Here is a 25453-nt window from a genome sequence, read left to right on the forward strand (position 1 = left end):
CTCCCTGCCGCCCGGCCGCTCGCGGGCTGCCAAGCAAGGCGGGCAGCCTGCTGCCCCGGCCCCTTCGCCCCGCTGAGCGGGAGCGGGCCGGTACCCGCTGCACGCGCGGAGGCCGCGGCGCCCCGCGGGGCTCGGGCCTTCCGGCCTCGGGCAGTGAGCCACTGCTGCTGCGGGCACGGTCCACGCCAAACTCATCTGAACTTGAAAAATAAGCCCTAGAGAGCCTGCTGCTCCAGCGTGCCCTTGCTGCCCGTTTCCCCACCTTCCCCCCGGAACTGCATCTGGTGCCGCAAGGCCGAGGGCCCTCCCGGCTCCCGCCTGCTCGGCGCCACACCGCCGTCCCCGTTCGGCCCGGAGCTGAAGGAATCAGCAGCGACTGTGCTCGTGTACACGCGGCCATGGAAGGGGAAGCGGGGAGGGTGCAGGTGCACCAGCGGGAGGTGTGACGTTACATAGGCGAGGCGCGCGTGCTCCTTCGCACACAAGGAAATGGCCAAGTTCTGCCCCTTGCTCCACATCGTAATCCTTTATTAGGTTCCTGATGCTCTTGGCCAGCTCCACAATAACAGAGACTAGAAAAAACAGCTTTGCACACTGAACTTTCCCCCATGGTTAACATCTGTGCAGAACTGTAAAAGGCAGCTAATTTTCTCATTCAGAAATCACCGCAAACTTTCAACTGTAGCAAACGGATACAGTGCTTTGCTGTGGGTTTCCTGTGGCTTCTACATGTTTTTATCTCCACCGTTCTGTATCTCCTATACGTCATATGGTAATTACTGCCAAAAATAGGGACTGTAACAAAAAAATTAATAGCATTTGAATCTCAGGATGAAGGGATTTTGGAAGGGCAGCCGGCAGAAGGGAGGATATAATCTAAAAGTGACATGAGCAGCTAGGGAGACATTAACTGGCTACTTACTAGCTGATCAAATTGGTGAAAATATGATTGTGGCTCCTTTCGTGTTAATGGAGCTCTGCCAGGGATGGATCAGACTCATTACACGCATGCCATTTGAAGGGTACTTGGCTACCTGCCAACAGATGTGAAAATAACTGTCAAAATGATCTAAATTTTCTTTTACACTTGCAGAGTGAAAGTGAGAAGGCTGGAGGCTGTGTGGTGTTAGGTATCCTGGACAGCAAAAGGGACATTGTCAAATCCATTTGAATCCAAAATTTAGCATTTCACATAGGCTTGCCACACCAGACTAAATCAATAGTCCACCCATCCCAGGAGCCTCTCTGGCTGTGGCTGGTACCAAATGTTTCAAAGGAAGGCACAGGAAACCATAACGCATGGACATTACAGGCAGTTCATTACAGGAAATTTCTTTCCAACTCGAGGCTGGTAGCTGGTCTGTACCCTTGAAACAAAAAAGTGTTTATAGCCCTTGTAAAAATCTCTCTTATCCTATTAAATGTAACTGGATTTTCTCATTGGCCAAAATTTTTAAAACTGAGGCTATACCCCAAGTCAGTACCGTGGCACCTTGATGGACGCAGCGTGACATTCAGAACTGCTGAGCGACTGCAGCTAGCCTGCCTCGGTATAGCCCTGATCGCCCAGAAGGACGCCCAGTCCTCTGGGGAACCTACAAGGTCTTCGCACCTTATGCCAAGGAGTTGCACAGGTTAATTATATATTGAGTTTTAAGATGGTTCAGTAAAACAGTTCAATTTTTAGCAAATCCTTCAGTTTCATCATTTTTTTCTTCTCGGGGGAAAGTAAATAGGAGAGTTTAATTTACTCTCTAATCAGCACACCATTCACTAATTTACTTTTCTCTCGGTTTTGTCCCTGCCTCCAACGCCTCGCTGTGGAAGGCTTTGCTCTGAGTCTCCCGTTTTAGCCCCCAGTCCCTGATGCCCTTCTGTTTCTTTTGGCAGAGGACTGGCCAGCCCTGAACAGTGCCTTGTGCTCCGGGGTGAGGTCCAGCATGGGCCCCCCAGGGCAGGACCCTGCCATCCATCCCGCCCGCTCCCCTCACACAAACCCTGGCATTTCAGCTGACCTTCTCCCCGCCACTCCAGCCACCCCTGGCGGAAGAGGGGCAGAGTCTGGTTCATGTTGCTATCGCATGAAGCAAGCATATGGGTCCCTGGGCCCTCCTAGTCTGAAACCCTTTGTCCCCTGCTCAGTGAAGGACACGGTTTGTCCCTCTTCCCTCCCAAGGTGCCATTCTCTCCACAGCCTCCTTCAAGGGAGTCTGGCTTCGCTCTGGAGCACCTGCTCCCAGCCAGGCTCGATTGCAGGGCAGCCTCTCCCTGTGACCCTGCAGTCCATGGTCCAGGCAGGGCAGCCAGGAGGGGGGCTGCCACCACCTGGCCACTGGTCTCACGGTTGGCACAAGCAAAATTGGACCCTTTGCTCTCCAGGCTTCCCCCCTCTCTGCCAGGCAGAGCGCAGCAGATCCACCCAAAGCAGCAGCAATGTTTTGTGTAGTTTTTCCTTGTACATCCTAATGCTTTGTTTACTTTTTTGATCACCGCTGCATATTGCGGAGAGGCTTTAATTGGGCCATCCACAATGACACCTAGATCATTTTCCTCTAAATTAGAGTGGCTGTTAAATTATTCATTCCAGTGTGCGTTATCTTGCAGTTGTGAGCGCTCCGTCTCACGTGAACCTTGCCATTTAGCTACGCTGGAGGGTTCCTTTTCCTTGATGCCCTGCTTCCCTTTTGATTTAGGGGCATGTAAGCTACTGGTGACTGCAACCAACTTCAAATGGTAACCCCCCCACCCATAAAAATCAAGCCTGGGAAAGTCCTGGAGTAGATTAAAATGATGAGCTAGAAAAGATTTGCATTATTTCCCCATCTTGATTTGCATTGATCTCGGTGCACATTTTCAAGCTTTTCTACAAAACCAGGAGAGCCAGAAACTCACTTTGAAAAGGAAAACATAAAAAACCCCCTTAAAGCTGACACACTGATACATTTACATGACCCCAGGGTTTTAAGAACAACACAAATTATGAGATCTGGCAACACCAACTGCATTCTCATATGATTAAATAGCTTCCATGCTGAGTCTAATCCATGAAGATTTTAATGGTCTCACTTTTGACTTTCATTCTCTTTACTAGCTTCTTCATTTGTATAATTATAAAGACCATGTATAACTGACTGGTTGCATTCCTTGCTCTAAATTGAGATATATAAAACCAAACAGCCTAACATGTTCAAAAACAAGGGCATGTCTTTGAGATCTAGTCACCAGATAAATTCTGGAAATGTTAGTCTAGTCTAATCTGCGTCAGTTTCTGTAATCTACAAAGAGATTTTCCACATAAATCCATAACAGACACTCATACCTCAAAGGAGTCGGAAATAATTCAGTGATCTCAAATGATGAATTAAGCAAAAGATTTATTTTATTCACAAGTATCCATGAAGACAGCTGTCAACATTTCAGTTCCAAAAGCTTCTCCAAGATCAATGTCCTCGACAAACCTGTCTCGTTCAAGTCCCCATAGCTTAAGTTTAATGCATGCTGCCATAGCTTTCCTGAGTTCATCTCCAGTGTGCTAATGAAAATGTTAAAGCCTGTTTAAGAGAACCAGCTGGAAATTTTAATTCTGATTTATGCCATGCTGAAGCAAGAATTTTCACTGTTCATTCCTTCTCTGCCTATCTCATTTCAACTCACAAACATAGTTAAGTATTTGAGCTCACCTACAGATAACTGGGAACAACACATTTTCTGTAAGTACCTACCTTAATCTATTGCTGCGTGAAGAATCATGTATTTTCTGTGTACTCACACGTGAAATCTCAGAGAGCTGAAGCTCCATCAAAGTTGAGAAGTGTCTCCAGTCCAACACGCCTTGTAGTCGGCCTGCTGCCATCTTTCTTTAGCGAGCCACATCCAGCACCCTACAGATCGCACAAAAGTAAGATGTCAAGACTTTTACTGAGATCGTAACTTAAGGAAGAAATGGGCTGAAGTCAGTGCGACTCTCTGGTAGGTAGGAAACAAAGTTTGCTTTTGGTACAACTGGGGTAAATGCAGAAAATGTGTCACAGAGTGAATATCTAATACTCTGGTGAAGATGTTCTCTCAGAGAGAAAAGGAAAAGGGAGATTGGAGGTGATATGTTTGGACTGTTACCAGAATATTTTCCTAACACAGAACACAGCCAAAGAGACACCGGGTAGGTTTCTGAGAAGAATTAACGCGGCAGGGCGTGACGTGGCAGTTCCTGTCACTACGAGTGAGGATACAGAAGATCAGTTTTGTTCCCACAAAAGGCAACAGCAAGACTTCCATCAGCTTCAGCTGGAACAGACCATGATCATAAGACAGGACCACGCAGTCTCCTTTGACCCAAATCTTGCCTCAAAAGGCCCAGTCTTGCAAGATGCTGCCACCCTCAGCTCCCAGGACTTTAGTTAAGGTTGCCAAGCATCTTTCAAGTATGGGTCCACATTCAGTGGGTTTCTGCAAGAAATGTGTACCTTCACGCACCCCGCTCCCTGTCCCACAACTGGTGCCATGGAGAGCGGCCGCAGTAACAGGGAGGAAGTCTGACTTCCGCAGAAGCTGTCCAGAGTGATTTACATAGCAATGCTCAGGAAAGGGATCTTTGCACCAATGCCCCTGGCCTCTGGAGAATCCCCCTGGTCTTTTATATCCAAAGTTCACATGATCTATAGGGATTCATGGCAGTGTGTTTAGAAAATGGGTCTCCTGCCAGCTTCTGCTGGGAGCCAGATCTCGTTCCCTGATGGAAAAAAGCCATGAGGAAACTGCAAGCTTCAGCTCACCGAGCCTCTGTTTCCTTACTCTGAAATAATCCAGACAGCAAAGGATGTAGCTTTACCTTCAGCCATGATGGACCAACAGGTTTCCAGCTGGGTGAGAAAGGAGAACCGACCTCTAGAAAAGGAAACCACTGGAAAGCGTCAGGCTGGCGTGTTCCAATGTCCACACTTCCTGCAATGCATTGACTCTGGACACTTGAGGGCACTGAAAGCCAAATAGAAGAAAAAAAGAAAAAACCCACACCCCAACCAAAGGAAATGCATACTGAGCATGAGATGAGAGCAGGCTGCACCATGCTGGGTAGCGCTGTGCATGTGGGGACTGGCTGAGCCACGACAGTCCACCAGGTTGAGCTAGGGGTGATGTTGAGGACACCCTCTATGGTGCTGCTTAACAAAAATAATACTATAAAAGGTACCGGGACCCAACGAAGGAAGTGCAGAGGGGACGTGGTTACCCACTCAGGAACTGCATCTCACAAATGAGGCTGTGCCGCGCTGTGTGCCTCTAGGGCTGCCCCAGCAAGTCATTGCTGCGAGCTATTGCGACATCCACTCCTCTGCGAACATATGTTTTGGGGACTGTTGGTCTGAGCAGTGTGCGACCCCAGGTTAATGCCAGTGGAAGACAAACTTCTAAACGCCACATAAATTAGCTTACCTTCTAGCTTGTGCTGCCACACCAGGGGATTTCATCAGTTCTGAGAGAGCTTAGAAAATAAATAATAAAGATCCATGTCAACTTGGGCTGACTAAGCTTCAGTGCCTGGAATCGTCACACAGGAATGGAAAATGCATCAAAGCCAGAAGACTGTATCAGCATCAGCCCATACCTTGTAGACACAAAACCTACCAAGTCAGTCTGTGTGTTTCGAATAAGCACATCACCATAGTACACGGATGCCAAGCGGCAAAAACCAAGAAAAGCATCCTCCTGCCTCAAGGCACTGTGCCCTTCTCCCTCCACCGTTATAAAAAAATACAGTGCACTGTTGGGCACTGTGCAAATATTAACTCATAATCAAAACTTGTTGCTGGTGTTTGTACTTTTATTTATAAGCTACCCAAACCCTTGAGAGACAGCAGAAAAAGCGCTGGACTAGAATTCCTCTCCAGGTCCATCAACAGCTTGGTATGGGACCCTGGCAAAGTCACCCCCCTCTCTGTGCCTAAGTCTTTCTACATGCACTCTTTTGAGTGTTTATGACTTACAGCGCAAGAGAACGAGTTTAACCTTGTACGTGTGAAGTGCTGCTGCAAGAAGTTCAGATGAAAGGAACTGTAAAAGGCAAAATGTTACTAAGGGAGATATTAAAAAGTGGATAATTGTTAGTGCAGATATTCAGAACTTCCTGTTGAGCAAGGTGGCTATAGGATACCTGCTACGTAGATATAGCCTAAACCACTGATGCATCTCTCCTGGGGCTATGTCGTATTTCCTTCAGACAGAGGCTGGCTAGTGATCCTCAGTATCTGACAAATTTCAGGAAAAAGGAAAGAAAAATAACGAACCCCTGAACTTTCACTGAAGTTGAGGCAATAATCATTCGCATCAGCTCTTCCAGCTGCAAATGCGTCCAGAGCAGTCACTCAGCAGGTTTGTGAAGACTTGTAATCCATTTTGCCAGGTCCTGTGAAGATCCCCCTGAAGAGGCAGGGGTTTTTTTTTTTTTAATATAATTGCAAAGATCATTTACCATACGCCTGCTGGAGAGGCAGCAAGTCCTTGCTGAGACTCTCCGCAACACAGTTAAGGAGATGAAGTGAAACAACTTGTCTACACAAATCAAAGAGAAACCCCTGACAGATGCTAGGCAGGAAAAGGGCTCAGCCAGCCCCACGAGCCAAAGGGTGCAAAGGGAGGCCACTGGACAGAGCTCCCAAAAGACCCTGGGAAAGGGTCACTCCCAGTTGCTGACCTTTAGATCCGCATATGATAGATGCCAGCCCAGCCTCTGAGGCTGCAGCCTCACTGCACCTGGCCTGAGCCCCACTCTCTGCAATCCCAGGAAATGGGGCTCCTTCTCCTGTGGCTCGGCTTTACGCAGGGCCCAAGGAGTTAGGTGCAACTTGAGAATCCCACACCAGGCTCCACAGGCCTAAGCAGCAGAGGAGCACCCATCTCATCTCTCTTATATCCCAGCAGTAGCCCCCAGTGCTGCAAACTCTGCATGCCTCCAGGCTCAGGTGGAGCGGAGTGGGGAGTTTTGGCCTCCCCTGCCTCCAGTGATGCTTAGGTGCCTAAGTTGGGCTCAAGTACCTCTGTGAATGTAGCCCTCAGTGCTTTGCAGAGAAATCACAACCAGACTGTGCCAAGTCTGACAAAGCAAAATGGGAATCTGTGATTTTGAATAAATATTACAGGCAAAAACTACCTAACCAGCCATCAGGTTCCTCCTGGGTCCCGCCCCATGCTGTATGCAGGGGATTGTAATGACCTGACTTTCGTGAAGGCCTGATCTAGCTAGCTTTTGAATATTTACAGCCAGAGCACAGGGACTTCCAAAGCTGCTTTCTATCCATGTCTGCACGCCTCACCCAAGCTTTCCAGGCTGAATTGTTTACCGACCTCCTAAGCAGTTCAAGTTGTTATTCCCTCCCTGCCCGCACGGCACCAAACAGGTGTTTCTCCTCCTCCAGACCGGAGCCTTCTGGACGGCTGCAAGGCTTCCACCGCATCACCTCCTCATACCCCCTTTCCCATCAGCACACATGCAGCTCTTAATCTCGCCTCGTGTGTCAGGCCCTTGCTTGGATGTATTCTTGTACCACATCCATCGACTGGGAATAAGCTGCATCAGCATTAGCAAGCAGAAGCTGGCTAGTGTGCAGCACAGGCTGGGCGAGCTCTCCCTGCTCAGATGTGGGATGGGCCCAAGCTGCAATGTTTGCATTCTGATCCAAATGCTCCGGAGGCTGAGAGGATGGTCGTGGAGGCGTAAGAGCTTCTCCTCCCCAGCCTCCTGCCTTGTTCCAGCTAGTGCAAGCTCAAAGACCACCTGTGAAGCCCCACACCTTCCCATTCCAAGCTGGGGGCTTTGTGTTTGTTCAGACAGGTCAAGTTTGAATCCCTGCCACGTATCCAGTGACAATGCAACAGGACGGTGGCTTTGGAGTGTGCTTGGGCAGAAGCTGCATATCCATCAACCCTGAGGGGTCTCTAGGCTGGCAAGGGCAGAGGGCGAGGAGCTGTCACTGCTCTAGCAGCAGGGTGAATGCCAGCGGGGAGACAATTCACGCAAGCAATAGCAGAGACTGTTTTTGTTGTTACCAGTAGTGATATGCCTGGGTTTGGTTTGGACTCAAGCCTCTTAGAAGCCTCCTTTTCAGCTGTGTTCCTACTGCAAGTATGGCCTCTTTCTAAGAGCAGAACTACAACAAAGGGAATTCCTCAAGACAACAACCTCAAGTCACAAAAAGCCTGAAACCAGTTGGCACTTTGGCATGGCTGTGAATAGGCTGCTCAGTGGAGTTTGACATGACGGGGAGGCTGGAGCGGAGAGAGCGGTGTCCGATGAACTCAGCCATTCCTTTGCAACTGTCCTTCCAGTCCCTGAGTGCAGTTTCCTGAACCTCTCTCTGGTTTCAGCCGATTTTTCTACAGCATTCACCGGGCCCTTTTGCATTTTTAAGCCGTTGGTCTCTCTCAGTGGCTTTATATCATTAGTGGGATCTGAGCAACCTTCAGCAGACTTAAGCTTCGTGGTCTTGCACACCGACAGGGGATAGATCACCCGGCCCCACGGCACACCGGGTTTCTTCCTGATGAACGTGCTGTCCGGAGAGCAGCCGCTCGCACTCTGCCACTTCCCAGCGGGCCCCAGGCCCCGGGCACTAGAACGGCTGGGGAAGCACAGCACATCAGCATTCAGAGGAGCAGAGTGAGATCAGCGAGACGACTGCCAGCGAAGCCTGCGTGGGGAATCACAGGCTTCTTCAGGGGAAACCCTCTGGGAGACCATCTGCCCACCCCGACAAATCAGTGCTCTACAATGAGGAGCTTTAAAGGCTGAGTGGCGAGGGGGTGGCAAGCAGCCAGAATGAGTGAAATGGTGAATCCCAGGAGATCAGGGGGGATTGCAGGTTAGAGGGCAGGAGCTTTGGGGGCAAGCACTTGTACAGTACCGTGCCCACCAGAACCTGAGCTCGGTCACAGGCCTTGCAGCATGACTGTATCATAAATAGGAACAATAATAGTAAGGCAGCGTTCCCCAGCTGGTCTAAAACCAAGATGCAAACCCTAGGTTTGGTCACTGTCTGGGGTCTGGCTGTATTAATAAAGAAATGACCATTACCTTTAGTGTGATCTCTCCCAGCAGCACTGGCTGCTTCTAAGGTCTGCCTCCTGCTTCCTCAGTCCACACCTTCGACTCCTTCTCTCCAGCTCCTTCACACTCACCTCCTCGATGCCGGGGAGAGGTGAAAAAAAATCAGTGAGTCAGTGCCACACACATAACTTTTTCCCAGCAGGATCAACTCCTGGCAACAGGATGAGCTGTTGCAAGCTAACGCTGTCAGTCTGCTGCATAGCTGTCATTATGTCTTTACGTGGTTCTATTAACTTAATGGTCTTTTCAGTTTTGCTGACAAGTTTGAAGGCATCTTTTGAGTAAACAAACTTTGCCTAGCTGCTGAGTGCTGGCAGCATTAGATATCTATTTCTGTTAACATCATAATTCGTACCGGGTAATATCACTCCCTGCAAAGCTACACGATTCATAAATTACTTGTCTTCGTATTCTTATTACATTATTGTTACGTAAACACTGCCATGGGCATGCTAAGTATTCTTTACAGACGTGTGAAAAAACAGTTCTCCTGTTCTTCCTCTTTTCCTGCTGATTAAATAAGAGTTAAAAGTCTTGGTAGATGTGTCATGATAAATATTATCAAAGGAACTAATTTAAATGTAAGGCTGTTTGCTACCTGGAAAATGCAGACATCACAGGATGTAACCTTTGTATTAAAAAACTTTGATTCAACTTTTGAAGAAAGCTTTTTGCAGCTGCAGCAGTAATTACAGCGCATACTGAAATAAGCTTCTTAGAGTTGGCTTGGATCAATTTGCACCTGAGTACAAGAAACCAAATAATGAAACACAGACAGAGTCGACTTCCCCTTAAGGCAGCGAGATCTCGATACTGCTATCAGAGCTTAAGAACTTGTTGGAAAAGGTGCTTGAGAAAAAGAAGATTGAGGCTACTCTGTCTTGCTTTCCAACAAGCATCAGAAGGTTAGACAACAGGGAAGGCGCATCAGAGACCAGATTACCGTGCCACTTAGGCTGAATTACCCTCAGGAAGTGCAGGCTCTTGCCTGCCCACGATGCCGCCTCCTGTCAAGCCCAGGCGTTAGGTAGCAGACTGGCTGCCCGCTCCATTCACAAAATCGGCTCATAACTGCATCTCAGCAAGGCAGTAACAGATATAGGATAGGACCGCACTGAGCAAGGGATCTACCTCCAGTGAGCCTTTACAGAAATGGGTCAGTTAAGGACACAAGGCTAAAAGACCAACAGAAACAGTTACACCAGCACTGCGAAGTCAAAGTTGCCCCCTTCCGCGCCTTGGGTAGCAGTGTCCCGAGTAGCTGTCAAGAACACCCTTTCTAAAAACAGCTCACAGGACCACAACACACTTCACTCCCTGCTCTGGATAAGTACATCCTCCATCACTGCCACCTCTGAAACAGGGAATATGTTTAAACATGTCTACTTCATGGTATAAGCAGGTAAAGAACCGGTACTTGCGGGAAGTCTCGTCTATACTTCTACTAGTGTTAAAACCCCATTCTCCAACAGGATTGTTTTTCTGTTCATGCGTGCAAATATTGCGGTGACTGCCTAGAAGGTGCCAGACGCCGTGTTAAAGGAGCTCATGTCTCACGGAGCTGGCGAGCGTCATAGCCCAGCCCCTGGCACGGATCCTCAAGGGCTCCTGGCGCTCTGGTGAAGCGCCCGAAGACTGGAAGAAGGCCGATGTGGTGCCGATCTTCAAGAAAGGGAGGAGATTGGATCCGGCAAACTACAGGCCCATCAGCCTGACTTCTATCCCGGGGAAGATCTTAGAAAAGTTTATTAAAGAGGCCATCCTGAATGGACTGGCCGACGCCAACATCCCGAGGGATAGCCAGCACGGGTTTGTTGCGGGTAGGTCTTGCTTGACCAATCTCATTTCCTTCTACGACCAGGTGACCTATCGATTGCTACATGAAGCCTGTTTCTCTGTTATGTTCTCGGGTGCAGTGAGACATTTAAATGCTATGGTAGCACATGACATGCCGCGCTCGGGGCCGTAGGCCTGTTGCATAACCTCGTAGGCAGGGGATGCCCATGAGATGCTCCTTCGGGCTGTGCCCGAGCCCCTGAGAAACACTGGGAACCCCTGATCAAACCTGCTCTTGACTCCAGAGCTTCTAGCTCTGACCTCAGAAGACCTCCACGCAGAAGGAAAGCATCTTTACAGCTGGAAGAGCTATCCTTCCCATTAGAATAGAGACAAGTGTGCTTATTAAATAATTAAAGTTTACTTCATGCCGGCCATTGAATAATTAGGAAATTAAAGCTTTGCTGATTTTTCAAGGGAACAGCAGCAATCTCGCTGTGCAGCCATGATGGCTGAGAGCCCACTCACTCAGAAAAGGATCAGGATCTTTTTGTTGCACCTTGATTGCTTTTCAGTGAAATATCTCCAACTGCTCTTCAGACTACGGCTCAGCTACAAGTCAGCCCAGGTCACGCTGTCGACAGAAACCCTGAGGGTAAGCCACGGGACGGGGACTCTTCAGGTACAGGTGCCGTTTCTAGAGTACCCACAGACTCTCCCTCGGGGTGTGAAATGCTCGGCTGCTACAGGAATCCTTGCTATGCAGCGGCCCGCGTATTCGAAATGACCGTTTCCAGTGCACCTCACTGGTTCACGTTCAGCAGGAACCAGCCTCAAAGACCACTGCCCAAGAATCATTCACAATTCAAAAAGAAAAGACAAAAGACTGCTGTGTTTATAACAACCCTTTCTATTACATTGAATCTGGTATTTCTGCTGCTGTTCACTTGGCAAAAAGGCACCTAACAAATTTAGGGCAGCCAGCTGAGTGAAAGCAGTTTCTGGTAGAGACTGCCATGGCGAGTGCGTGGAGGAAAGTAAATTTAAAATGAAGACACACAGCACCGGTGCACCTGCGGCAGCACAGGGAGCCTCAGGTGCTGGCGTTACCTAGTTAGTCAGACTGGTTTGACTTACCATTCGTTTCTCCCGTTAGGTCAAACGAAAGCAACTGTTCAGCTTGGACTGTACCTGCCTTTTTCCCCAGACATGATGAAAACTGCTCAAAGTGCAAGAGCTGGTCTCTCACCTCTCCCAACAATGCAAATTGGTCCGACATAAGGTATTGCATCCCCTGGTCAGTTATGCTTCTCTCACACCGCAGGACCTTCTGCAGCGACAACATGACAGCCACCACCCACCAAGGGCCCTGCATCCCAGGGACAGGGACTTTCCCCTCTGAAACTCATATTCCTCCTTTTGGCTCCAGATAATTTGCCCCACAGACATGTAGTTTTAAAACAGTGAAACACATGACAGAGACAGACGGAAATTTCAAGATGGCCAGCCAAAAAAAAAGAGGAAGTGTTTACCATTGCAAAGCGACAAATGCCACTGGGCGGCAAAGGCTTATTAATAGCTTTGTTTTGTGCTCCTAGTTGAGGAATCCTTTGAAAAATAAATAGTGCGTAATAGCAGCTGTATAGTTTAAGTTGTAATTTAGCATTACCACTCAGAGCTGGTTTCTTTTGCAGTCATTAATGAATAATGACAATATAATAATAATCTTCAGAGCTCACAATTCTAGCACCAACCTTTCCTCTGAACTTATAATTAAGATGTCAGAATTCATTTCGGTCTCAGAAAGCTGAGACTTTTTTGCCCACTGATTCTAAACTCCATCTTACAGATATCAATCCCCAGGTCTCGTGCATTAGCTGTTCTGCGAACAGAAGCTGCTATAAACAGACCTTACCATTGCTACCAAACATGAAATGGGTCTTATGCTCACTCGTGTTACCCAGGATCTCTCCTAAACTGCGCTCTTCCTACTCTCCTTTCATGGGCCCTGCACCCTACTTAAGCAGCACAAGCGGTGGCCTTAATTTCATTACAGCTATGACCCTAGCCACTGCCAATACTTGCTCTCACATACTTACCTGCTTGCTCCTACACTAACTGCAGCCATTTCCTTTCTCTGGTCAACCCTGAAACGCTGCTAGCTCTGCTCACACATCTATTAAGGAAATTACATTTACTGTGCAATGCTGGAAATGCCAAGGCTCTATACAATCAGATCCTGATTACGCATCAGGCTCGTTTGACGGAAGAAACCCAAACGTCTCTGGCCTTAGCAGTTGTTGCCTGGGAAAGATTAGTGCCTGTATTGTGTGGAGCCAGAATGTGCTTCAGCTCCCAACCGTGAGCTTCCTGAGCCCCGATTATTTCCAGGAGCAAGACGGCTTTCGCTGACAGCTTTCTTATGCAGTCCAATGACAGTTATCAAGCTCTCATCACCTTTTGTGCGCTTCAAACCAGAGAAATCTGGAAAGCTCCTGATGAGCAGTGATTGAGGGCCAAGAGCTATCACTTTGCTGCATCCAAATGTTTGTCTAACTAAATGTGAAAGGTCCCATGAGGTGGACAAGTGCTTGTCCAGCCATGGGGATAGGAGACTGCTCAGGCCCCAATCCAGAGCCCACCAAAACCCTTGGGAAGCCAGGGTAGTGGTGAGATACAAGCTCCTGGCTCCCTTATTGAATCTGTCTGCTAAAACAAGGAGAAGAATCAATCAAGTTGGTGGAAAAGGAGACCGGTGAAGAGATGGACACTGTTGGCCTGGCCAGCCAAGGGTGTGCGCACACACTGCTGAGAAAACAAATCAGCGGCACGTAACAGTCGAGCTATTCTCTATCCTGCATGGCCAGGGATGTGTTCAGCATTTGGGGCTTGGACTTGCTCTGCACTCAAGTGCCTGTTTGAGAGAACCAGCAACCTTGGAGCTGTCCCAGCTCCTGTCTGCCGCCAGCACGCAGCGCTGGTCTTCAATGCAAATGGAAAGACTTAAAATGTAAGCCTGCAATTTCACCGAGGTCAGCGGGGCTAAGCCCAGAGCACCAGCCCCTGAGAAGAGTGGAGGCCACATACGGCTCTCGTGCTGTGAGCACTGACTTGCCTCGAAAACCGGCTGGGAAGCGTGAGGAGGAGCAGTGCTTTGCGAGCAGGGGCTCAGGGAGGCAGCCCCAACGCATGCATGTCCCACGCTGGAGGGGTGCTGAGTGCTCCCAGGTGAGGAGGAGGAAGGCAGCTCTGAGTCCACTGTGCTGGCAGCCTGCTTGGCCAGGAAAAGGAGCAGGCGGCTACGCAGACCCAAGGCAGGGCCTAGGTGAGGGTTCGACACCACTCTCTGAGCAAGAGGCACTTGTGTTGCAATGTTTTTCTTAGCGTGGCTCTGAAATGAGCTTTCTGGCTAGATCTCTCTCATCTCATTTGTTTCCAAGTGGGGCTGGCTGGGTCCGGTCCCCCCCCGGCAAGCTTCATGATGTAGCCAAGTCTTCCCAAGCCCTTCAGTCACTCGCCCCTGCAGGACAGTGCTCAGCACCGGTGGGCAGCTGCCACCCAGCTCCTCACCCTCTCCGGACATCCCCTCGAGCCTGCCACCTTCACGGCCTCCCAGCACAGGCTTCCCGCGCTCCACGGTCCCAGCAAGCAACAAGAAGCACCATTTCCATAGCTCCAGCAGTGCCTTGCGTAGTTTGGGCAACACTCAAGTCACTCGGGGTTACCCATCTGTGACACGGCCGTGTGGCGCTTGACCCCGAGTGCCTCCAGGAAGCTGCATGCGTAATCCTCGGATCCATCTGTCGTTGCAGCAGGCTGGGAAGTCTCACAGCGTTAAGTGCAGACGTCAGGATGCAGACGTCAAAACACCGCTGCGATCCAGCTCCTGCAATCCACTTTCTGCTGTCTCACCACATATCCGGGGCAAACTAGCTACAGAGTCCTTGCCGTGGTGAGTCTAGTCCTCCTGGGGCTCCAGTCAGCCAGGCAGGGTCCGTCCCAAGCGACATCCTGGGAAACTCTTCTTCCAAGAGATAAATGTGCATCATTAGCAGAGCTGCCAGGTTCGCGTCTGGGAAGAAAGCGGGGTCAGGAAGCGTGTGGCCTCACTCCAGGCTCCTGTCCCGAAAAGCTCAGGGCTCAGACATTTTCAACTCAGACTGAGGATGGCCAGTGCCCCCCAAACGGGGCTTGGGAGCTGCCTGTGCCCTGAGGTGTTTCACCCATGGGTGCACAAATGCTCCAGGGTGCAACACGCAGCTCCTAAGGGAGCACATCTGCAGGGCCTCCTGCTGCCAGTCAGCTGCTGGGCCACTCTGCAAGAGAGTTTTCTGTCTTACACAGAAGAAAAAGCTGCGAAAATGGGAAACCGGCTCCGGGCGCAGGGCCCTCCTGAAGTGCTATCGCTGGTTCTTGCTTCGAGGCAAACACAAGCAGCGGAGGCGCAGCGTATCCTAAAGGACATCCTTTAAATGAAATATTCAGCTCCTCTTGCTTCTCCGCACCTGTTTTTATTGCTAACAGATTTTCAGCTGATAACATACCAGGGAATAAATTATTTAGCCTACCTCGCTAACTTGCACTACTTAATCCTTCCATTACACCGACATGCATCTGATGTTTATGAACCAGGCGCTTCAGCCTTCCCCGGAATTTGGGTTACAGCCTGCTAAAAGGAAACGGCGCTGTCTGCTGGGTGCAGCACAGGGCCTAAGCCAGGCCGGGATGCGGAGCCTCTGGGAGCCTGCCCTTTCCTGCTCCCACAGAAGAAGCTGCTCTCCCCAGGAGCTGCTCATCCTTCAGCCCAGGCCGGTCTGACTGGTGGCCCACGGGCTGCATGTGGCCTGCAGGGCTCGGACCCCAGAGAACAAATGGCACCGCTGGCCCCCCCGCCCCAGCTAAATGCAAGGTCTCTGGTCAGTGCTGGGGACTAAAACCAGCAGTGGGGGGGAAGAGGGCAAGCGGCAGTGGTGTCCCCCCCGGGTTCTGGAGCTGCACCAACAAGCCGCTGCCGGAGGTGGGTCGTTGGCCCCGGAGAAGCCCCGGGGCTTGGATCCGGCCCCGCCAGGGCCAGACGAGTCAGACAGCCCTGCTCCGGCCCAAGCGGAAGGAAAGCGATGGAGAGGAGCCAGCGCTAGGGATGAGAGCGGGGGCCTGGGAGTCACGGCTCCGGGCTTCCAGCCCCAGCTCTGCAGGGACTTGGTTTGGGAGCACTGCGCCCGCACCTGGCACGGAGCTGGCCTGTTTATGCAGTGAAGCCCCGGGGACAGGCATCTCCTAGGGGTTTAAAGCACTATTTCTAGCACCGTATTAATGCCACCACTAATGAATCCCTCTCTCTGTCTCCCCACAAGCACCGTGAACATAGCAATTACCTTTGTTCCTCACAGGGGGGTTGTGAAGCTTAATTAATTTGTGCCTTTCAATGCTTTGTGCTCTCCGAGTGCACGGCGTTTAACTCCCGCTTTACTGCACAGTTACCACTATTATTTATTCGCAGTGGAGTGGCACTTGCAGAGCCCAGCCGACAGCAGGGCTCCGCGGCACCGGGTGCTGCGCAGGCTTGGGGCGAGGGGCAGCCACTGCCCCGAGAAGCTGCCAGCTTAGAAATAGGGATCGGGGCCCAGTGACCTCCCTCTGGCCACGCAGGGAAGGGGCTGGCACAAGGAGGGGTTATCCTGCCAGCTCCAGGGCACTACCATTTTGCCTTCCTGCAACGGGGTCCTGCTGATAAGGGTCTTGACCACTTCAGTTCACTTAGCAAGCACTCATCTGCCTTCTCCCCCATGAATGGGGTCATCCTCCCCATTTCACAGCCAAGCAAGTTGAGGGGCAGAGAGGTGTAGCCCTCGGCCCAGAGCAATTGCTGGCTCCAGCCCCGTGCTCAGGTCACGTCTCATCTAACTGCCCACTAGCAGCCAGGGGCAACAACCGACAGCTACAAGCAGAGATAGCCACGCACGTGCAAAAATGGGCCTGGCCCCGGGAGCCACTGCGTGCGCCAGCTTGCCCCTGCTCTGCTTCCTGGGCCAGCGAGGTGGGAGGCCTCCAGCTGAGGCTCCGGTTGGCCCAGTCTGCATTTTTGGAGCACTTTTAGGTCAGCTCTACTAGTGCCACACAAAGCACAGCTCAACCAAGAGCAAGGCCAGTGCCGCCAGCTGCCTCCACTTCTCCCTCTCGACGCCAGAGTCCACGAGGCACCAAACTCCTGCTGAGGAACCGCTGGAAAATCCTGCACGCTCGCGAGCTGCCTCGTCCAGAAGCCCTACAGCAGCTCGGCCATGCCACCCCCCCGCCACGTTGGACAGCATTAGCCAGCTGCTCCCAGCACCCCGCCTGCCAGCCCTTCCAGCCCAGGCCGTGCCAGGCAGGAAGGGACTGCTGTGACATCTCCCCTTCCTTGAGCAGAAGCGATAAAGAAAAGAAACGAAGCAGCAGAGCTTGGCTGCCAGAGCCATGGAGCCCGTGGCCAGGCCAGACCCTTCTGCTCCAGCCAGGTCTTCAGCACCCAGGATTTCCCACACCCTTTGGCTCGAGTGCGGCGCCTGGCCGGCCCCAGCGATGCAGCTACCGCTGTAGAAGATGGTGCCGCACGTAAAGGTGATCGCGGGGACCGACCGCGGAGGAGAGGTGCCTAGAGATCGTTCCAGGCCACGGCTTAGCTGAAGGCAGCTTCTGCGCTTCACAGCTTACTAAAGACCTATCAAGACAAAAATTAAAGAGGCTCTCACGCAGCAGTCGAGTGGATTAATGTTAGTCTGTCTCCTGTACCGTGTAGGATTTCCACATCCCTTTGAAGTTTGCGCATTTGAAAATCACTTTCCAAGCCACATAACTCTGAGTCTTAGATGTTTCCTAACCGTTCGGTGGTTGAGGAACAGCTGACTAATCCTGCAAGATTGAATGAGGTTAAACGAACACGCACAACTCGGTACAGGAGCCGTAGGTAGCGTTTCGGTAGCTAATGTGAAAACAGCAACTCCGCCCATTTCCACCCGCCGGACAAGGGACCGGCTGCAGAGCTCTGACTCGCGTGGAGGATTCTCCTTTCCCCATGGGACCCGGTGGGGGGCTCTGGTCTGATGCCCGTTCAGGAACACTAAATAACACGAGGATCTTGCATTTCGATTCCAGGCGTTTATTTGGTCTAAAAGCCTCCCTCTGCGCAGTTTATACCTGACCGGGGGAAACCACGTCTTCCCCCGCATCGCAGCAGGGCAAGTGGAGCAGTTTCACGAGTAGCCCACAGCTTCATGCCAACGGGAACAGGCGGCCGCTTGGCTCTGGAGCCGGCTTCCCGCTGCTGGTCCAACAGAGCCCAGGTCGGCTGGCTTTCGAAGCCTGGCATCAGAGCCGTCAGCTCGGTCAGGGTAAGGAAGCGCCCACGGCAGGGGGTGGCCCTACGGCAGCTCTGAAGTCTGGATGGAGCTGTTCTCTCAAACGGCGGCCCGTGCGCCGGAAGCGAGGGAGGGAGGGAAGGGAGGACGGCGACGAGCCAGCCGGGGCTGGAGCACAGGCCCCGGGAGGCAGGCCGGCCGGCCGGCCTTGCAGCAGGGGATTCCCAGTGCTCGCCCCTGCTTTCGGGTCCTGCCACTTTCCACGTGCTGCCCTTGCCCCTGGAGCACTGACCCCGCCAGCCGTGGCCGTGAGGGCCCGCAGCTCGAAGGAACGGGCAGGGCTTTGTGCGCGTTCCTCTCTTCATCAAGTCCTGTTACAAAGCAGGCAGGGAAGCAACTGTTTTATGTGCCGGGAGACAGAACGAGGAACTTAATTTGATATTTACTGTAGAAGCTGAAGTCACGCATAACAAGTTGACACATAAATTCATTAGGATGCAATTATGGTGATCAGAACTTAGGCTGCCCAATTATTTTTAGCAAGTACATGTAATTAACTGCAGGTTCACATCAAATGCTGCCTGGTATCATGAATCAGGCTCAGAAAGCAGCTGAAAAGGAGTGGTATTTTATCAAAGGGCAGTCTCCCAGCTGGAGGCAAAAAGCAGGAGCGAGGAATAGCAGAGCAGAGAGCGGTGCATTTGTTTCAGCAAAAGACGCGTGCCTGGATCTGGAGCAGTGAACTAGCAATGCCCAAGGCCCCGGACCTGGGGAACCAAGCACCTGCCTTGGGAAGACCGCTCCTGCCCGTGGGATGGCGGACGCCTGGGAAGAGCCAAGTCAGGCTCCCCTGGCAGGCCCGCCGGGGCAAGCTGGTTGAGCGCAAGTCAGAAGCTTTCACAGGCAGGCAGGCAGGCAGGCAAGGGCTCACGGTGCTCTGGCCACACTCTCTCAACATAGACTGGACACGCAGCTCTGCAGCAAAAGAAAGGGAACGGCAGCAGCGGCAAGACTCATCTCGAGGGGCGAGACTGCGTCATCCCCTCGCCAGGCATCGCACTTCCCCGGGGCCGCGGGAGAGCGCTTGGCCAGCGACAGCCCCGGGCATCTCACGTGCTGGAGACGGGCCCCAGCTCTGCGCAAGCCTCTTCCCGCCGCCTGTGCTGCGAGTCAGGAGCGTCCTGGAGCTCGGCTAGGGTGCAGCCTTGGACCTTGCCCTGGAGCGTCCCAGCGAAACAGGACAGTTTGATTCACACCATTAGGCAAGGCAGGTGGCAGGACGCTGGTTAACCTCTTCTAACGGCGGGTCTGGTGACGGTGGGGTGACTACTGACAGCGCCCAGTGCGCACCGTGGGAGAGCTCTGCCGTGCTGGGCACAGGTGCTGGCCACAGCCAGACGCCTCCCCTGCAGCGCCCGCAAGCCAGCACGTCCGCGCAGCGGTGCAGGGGGGGCTCCAGAGGCTTGACTGACTGTCAAGGAGGCAGAGCACGCTCCCACTCCTTACATTCAGCAGGGTGGAGGCTCCCGGGCGGTGCCCTTGGAGACCCCAGATGGCAGGGCCCCAGGGGCATGGCCCGGGCACCCACAGCTCTTCCTGACACCAGGGGCACGTCCAGGTGGCCTGGCCCATGGAGAGTCAGGGCACTTATTTGTTTGACCAAACGGGCGAGGAGCCTGGCTTCAGGATTTCACTGTTCTTAGCAATCACCTCGAGCATTATCCGCGCCCGTGGCTGGAGCTGTGCGGGGAGCGATTCAAAGAGCGAGAGGAGAAGGAGGCTGCGTCCCTCACGTCTGCCAGGAAAACGTCTTTCTGGCTGGAAGGGTGATGGAGAAGTATCGTGCCTTCCTCTCCTGCCTGCAGCAAGGGCTGGGAGGAGATGAGATATATTTCACATGCCTTTGCTTAGTGTCACTGGGGAAGCACTATCAATTTAAAAGCAAATCATTTCCCTCAGCACGGAAGTCTTCCCCATCACCGATCAGGCTGTGGAGATGTGGCTTTGGGATGCTCCGATTTTGGGCCTCGGCCCCTGGAAGTAAAAGCCCCAGGGGCAGTCAGCAGCTGTGCATCCATGGCTGGCAAGAGACACCCAGCACGGCCCGGCTCCCGGCACTGCCGAGGCGGGTGGCCCAGGGTGCCGACCTGGAGCCGAACGAAGGCCGTGGGCCTCGGGCTCAGCCCCTGCCACGCTGTGGGTTCGGTGCTTCCTGCAGTGTCCGCCCAGCGCGACTCCGCTCCCAGCTCGGCTACTGCCTGCTGGGGACAGTCGGGACTGAGCGACGCACCAGCTCACAGGCCAAGGACACGGCGGGAGGCACGTGGCGTGCGCGGCGCCAGACACTGCGCCGTACCTGGCTGCTCCAGCCCAGCAGCTGTCACCTCTTCTAGCCACCACGGGTCCAGCCTCAACCCCGCGTTCACACCTCAGGGAGGATTTGGCCGCTTCCATCCCGGGACTCCCTGCCACAAAGGCGCACACAGCGCAGCATGGCCAGCGCTTGTTCCCAGGCCCGCGACCGCCGTCTTGCCACTGCTGGAGCGCCCCTCTCTTTTGCGGGCTCAGCTCCCATTCAAGTGCCCTCGCCCCAGGCCTTCCCACCCACCTTTCGGCAGTGCAGGAGGACTCGGTGCCTGCACGGGGCCTCTTCAGCACTAAAAATAAATAACGGGCCCCTCCGGCTGCTCCTGGGATGTATGCTGAGTGCATCACAGCCGGGTGGAATATTATTTCTTCTGCTCTACTGCCGCTTTGTGATTAAATGCCATAAATATTTATGATTTATTATAGCTGCTTTGGAAGGGATCTGCTTGTGACGGCTCATAGATCATAGTAACACTGAAAGAAAATAAAACTCGGTAAAACAGTTTCCCTGTTGCTCATTTATAACTCTCTCCTGTAGCTCCTGGAAAGTGAGAGGCAGTGGTGAGGGCTGCTCTAGGGAAGCTGAGTGGCAACAGCACGGTTTGCCCCTCCTTTTCTTCCACTGATAAATTATTTTCTAGGAAGATTGTTTTTTAATAGGAGCTTAGAATCTCGCCTGTCAGCTAACATCTCACTTATCCCCACGCCTTCAAAGATGCTGCAAAATCTACTATGCAAGTACAGATGCTCTCAGGGATTGCCAAGCAGCCCGGCTGCCCCCGAGGAGGGTGTGAAGAAAGAGAGCCTTGAAGGCAGCTGACAAAGGGCATGGGCTGAGATCTGGGACATCTGGCTCTAAGTCCTGCATGACCTCGGACAAGGCTTTGAACCTCTCTGGGCCTCAGCTTTGCATGCACAGGATGGGGATAAGACGCTTCCCTTCCTTTCACACTCCCCCGCTCTGTCCGGCCTCTTCTGTGCTGGGGCTGCTACTCGCTACACATCCCCTGAGCGCTGCTTCCCACCGCAAAGCCCTTCCCCTGGGATAGTCAGGCCCTAGGCTTTGTTAACAAGCTGTAGCATCTTGTTCCTGAACACAGCTACAGCTCAGCCGCCCCAACATACGCAAAACGCCTCTCCCGAAGCAAGCCGGCACACGCCACCCGGAGAAGAGCTCCTGACCGAGCAGCCTAGCCGCAGGTAGAAACAGTCTCCGCCAAAGAGGGGGACACAAAAGGTCGTTAATCACCAAGAAGAACATCTCTGCTGTGTTTCCATCACTCGGGGCTTGGAGTTTTAGCTGGGGGTGGGAAGAGGGGCGAACAGCTGAGAAGTTATGAGATGGGCAGCCCGAAGCCAGAGACGGGCCCTGGCAACCTCTCGCCACACAGCCTGGCGAGGAGACCAGCAGCCTCTTTCCACCTGTGGTCGCTCCCAGGACAGCGAAGCCGTATGCACCCACATGCCACTGGCCACGCACCTCTTCAGGGAGCAGGAAACAAGGGGGCAGCACCACGCCAGTCAGCAGCTGCCAGCCGGGAAGAGCGAGATCTGTCAAGGTAGGGACGCTCAGCGCTGGATGACACCTTTGCACAAAACACCCCTGTTAGCCGGCTCTGGGGGCCTGAAGAGTTCCTCCACCACTAATGCATTTCGCTGCTGCAAAATTCATGCCTTTTTAGCAGAAGATAAAAACTTCACAGCTGCTAATGTGAAAGCATTCATTGATGTGGAGACTGGCCTTGCATTTGGAAAGAGCTTTTGGGAAACCGCCAGAGTCTTCTCCCCCCAAGCAGGTTAGGAAATCTCTTTTCACCCTCCTGTACGTGGCTGCTATTGCCCTGGTGGTACCTGCTCCACGCTGGGCTCCAGAGGCAGCCACGATACCACGAGGTCGTGCTGCTCCTCAAGAACGTGGTGCACTCAGAATTCGCTCCTGTCGGCCGGGCAGGCGCCAACGTGCCACGCTGCTCATATTTCTCTCTCCCAAGATAAAGATGCTAAACGCAGTAGCGCGAGATAAGAGCCTTCACTCCTAGGCAGCACAAATGGGAGGAAAAGCCAGTGTAAATCATGCTGCCTATACGGTCACTTGTAATGCCTGTGATTATATTTAAACCTGGGAAATAAGGGCCAGCGAACCTCCGGAGCTCGCCATGGCACACGTGTTCACAGACGGGCAAACGGAAGGGACGTGTCCTCCTGCAGCCGGCAAGAAGGGGCCCGTGTCACGGAGGTCTCTCAACTCGCCTGGTGCACAAAGGGCGAGGGCTGCACCCCGAAGACAACACAAGGCCGCAGGGCAGAGAAGCCAAGCCACAAAGCAGGACGCCAGGCCTCCCGATGCCACAGGCCGGCTCTGATGCGAGGTCCTCTTCGGTGGCACTCTCCCGTACAGATGCCGAGTATTGCACAGCCAGAAATCAGCTCCCGAAGCTGGGATTTCTATCTCCCGCTTCCTGGAGAGGTTTGAGGCCATTTGTGCTCACAGCGCCACGGTGCTCCAATGGAGTTACAGCTCCACAGTGAATCTTCCCATTTCCCTTATTGGAGACAGGCAGACAACTGAAAATACAGCGCTTAGCCACTGCAGCAGAGAGCTCAGCGCTCCTCAGCTGTCCCCCCCCGGCCCCAGCGTGAGAAAGCTAGGGGCCAGGGCTGGGTTTGGCTGTCAGCACACGGGGTCACGCCATCACCTGCGGCAAGTCTCGCCTTCTCCCGAAAGCGTGAGCATTGCCCCACAATGGAGGGGGTTAGAAAACAAAGAATATTGCCAATACCTTAAATTAATCTCTAAATGCTGGGCTAGCAACACTCATGTCACGTCAATACATATAGACAGATATACAACCTTACTATCCAGATAGTAAGTTAACAACTCTGGCCTGCAAATTAAAAAATATTTCTGAAATGAACTCTGTTTACAAGAGAAATGTCTTTGTTCTAATGATCTTAATTACAGGCTTTTAATGGAAAGTAGCTGGAGAAGTAAAAACATACGTAAATGACAGCCCCTAATGATGATGGCTGCACCTGGTAACACTTCTGCAGTTGACAGGGGTAGTGAATGCACTGGTTCCTGCTGAAGAAGGGGAACCCGTGCAGGTCCCCGGAGGAGGGCTGTTTATGAGCAAGACGCACGCACGCACCTGTCACAAGGGCTGGCTGCGACCATGCACGGCACCCACTGACGCGTCGCTTCAAAACCCAAGCAGCAGCCGCTGCTCCCTGGAGCTCCTCCTGCGCTAGGGCTCGCTCCTCTGTGGCCCCCGCGATGCTACACCTTGGCCGCATGCTCACTTGTGGGCATCCTGCCCTGTGCACGCCTTCCGCCTCGTGGACACCCAGCCTGTCCAGACCCGCAATGTCTGCTACCAAGAGCTGAGAGCAGCTGCTTGGGGGGCGGCTGTCAGTCAGGCTGCTCCATTCATCACACCCTCAGCTGGGCACCAGGATGCTTTAACATCGCTATCCCCCTGCGTTTGGTACCCTGCCCCTGGAGGCATCTCCCTGACCACCCTTCACGCTGCAGCTGGGACACCCCTCTACCCCTCAGACTTGCCTGCCTCAGCCTCCGAGCACGGCAGAGCCAACCCCAGCCCCTCCTGGAGGGATGGAGGGCTCCATATCCCGCCACAATTAGCTCATTCATTTATTGGCCATCTTGGCCTTGTTAGCGGGTGCCCTGGAGGGGACCCTGCACAATGCGTCAGGGCAGAGAAGCGTGACCTAGAGATGGGGTTGCTGCTGAAGGTCCCCCCCAGCCAAAGTGCTGCTGTGACCATCCAGAGCGCTTTCCCTGAAGACCCCCAGCCCATCTAGAAATGGTGGCACGAGTTCAAGACTCACCACAGCAAAACGTGACAGATGAGGGACCATGATGGAGGAGAGAAGGTGCTGGGTGTGGCCCGAGCCGCCCTGGGAAAGGAGCTGGAGGAGACTTGCGCTGTGTTAGTGTCACCTGCCGTGCTGACAGCACACCCAAAGCCCAGGAGAGAATTTAGGTCCAGCCAGGTGGAGCGGGCTGAAGCACACCTGGAAGGGTGAGGCTTGGGTCCCCTTCGTGCGTGAGTGCCGGCTCCCCTCCTGCCCATGCATGGAGGGGGGGAAATCCTGTCCTTTTGCTGTAGCGAAGGCTTCCCTGGGCCTGGGAATTGTGCTGCAGTCTCTGTAGGCCCTTGACTTGTGGCTTCACTGCCAGCACCTGACATACCTGAGAATTTCCTGGTTATTTGTCTGCAATCCTTGTGCAATCTTCATTCCTTTCTCTGCTTTAGCGCCTTATCTTTCTTTGCACTCTCTTAGCTTCAGTCTGCAAATGGCTTCTGCCTTCTCCAAAGCTGAGGGTTATATGCCTCTCACAGGCTTCCCCTTATCTCTGAAAGAGAAAGTACAAAAAGTAATCACCCACTTTGGCCTATTGCTGCACGCCACACTGCCCTCTTGGAGAGACAGAGTTGACCTTGCTTTGGGCAGTGTAAAAGCGCACAGTGAAAGTGGGAGGCTGAGGGTGCCGGCTAGAGCCAGGCTCGATGGGCACAGATGCGGAACAAGCTTCTCTCGGCCAGCACGCCCAGCCTTCCCACGCCCGTTCTGGCCCTGACCTCCACCCCTGGGCCTAGTTCACAGCAGCCCCCAGGAATCCCCTCTGATGCGAGAGTCAACCACCCCGGCGTGGCCTCGGCCTGCCCATCCTGCCCCGTGCGAGGGAGAGGGACACGTGTCGAGCGACCTGGCCACAGAACATGCGTAGCTCGCTGCGTCGGGCGCGACGACCGGCGGCGCGGCCGGGCTGACGCTGCAGGGTTCCCTACGGGCTCCCGGCAGCCGTGCTCTTTCTGTTTGCCACCAGGCTCGGCACAGAACAAAGCCCGAG

The 25453-nt window shown here is 52.9% G+C and overlaps 1 long non-coding RNA gene across 1 annotated transcript; it reads right to left on the minus strand.

Moving 5' to 3' along the window:
* Positions 1-3722: 3722 nt before the first annotated feature.
* LOC109317864 lies at positions 3723-24950 on the minus strand. Its single transcript, XR_002103132.1, has 2 exons — positions 24791-24950; positions 3723-3881 (listed from the first exon to the last, which is right to left on the minus strand). It is a non-coding gene; the product is annotated as an uncharacterized LOC109317864 (long non-coding RNA).
* Between the last annotated feature and the right edge of the window lie 503 nt (positions 24951-25453).

Source organism: Crocodylus porosus, unplaced genomic scaffold (assembly GCF_001723895.1).
Source record: "Crocodylus porosus isolate Cpor-Errol unplaced genomic scaffold, CroPor_comp1, whole genome shotgun sequence".
NCBI classification, from domain to species: Eukaryota; Metazoa; Chordata; order Crocodylia; family Crocodylidae; genus Crocodylus; species Crocodylus porosus.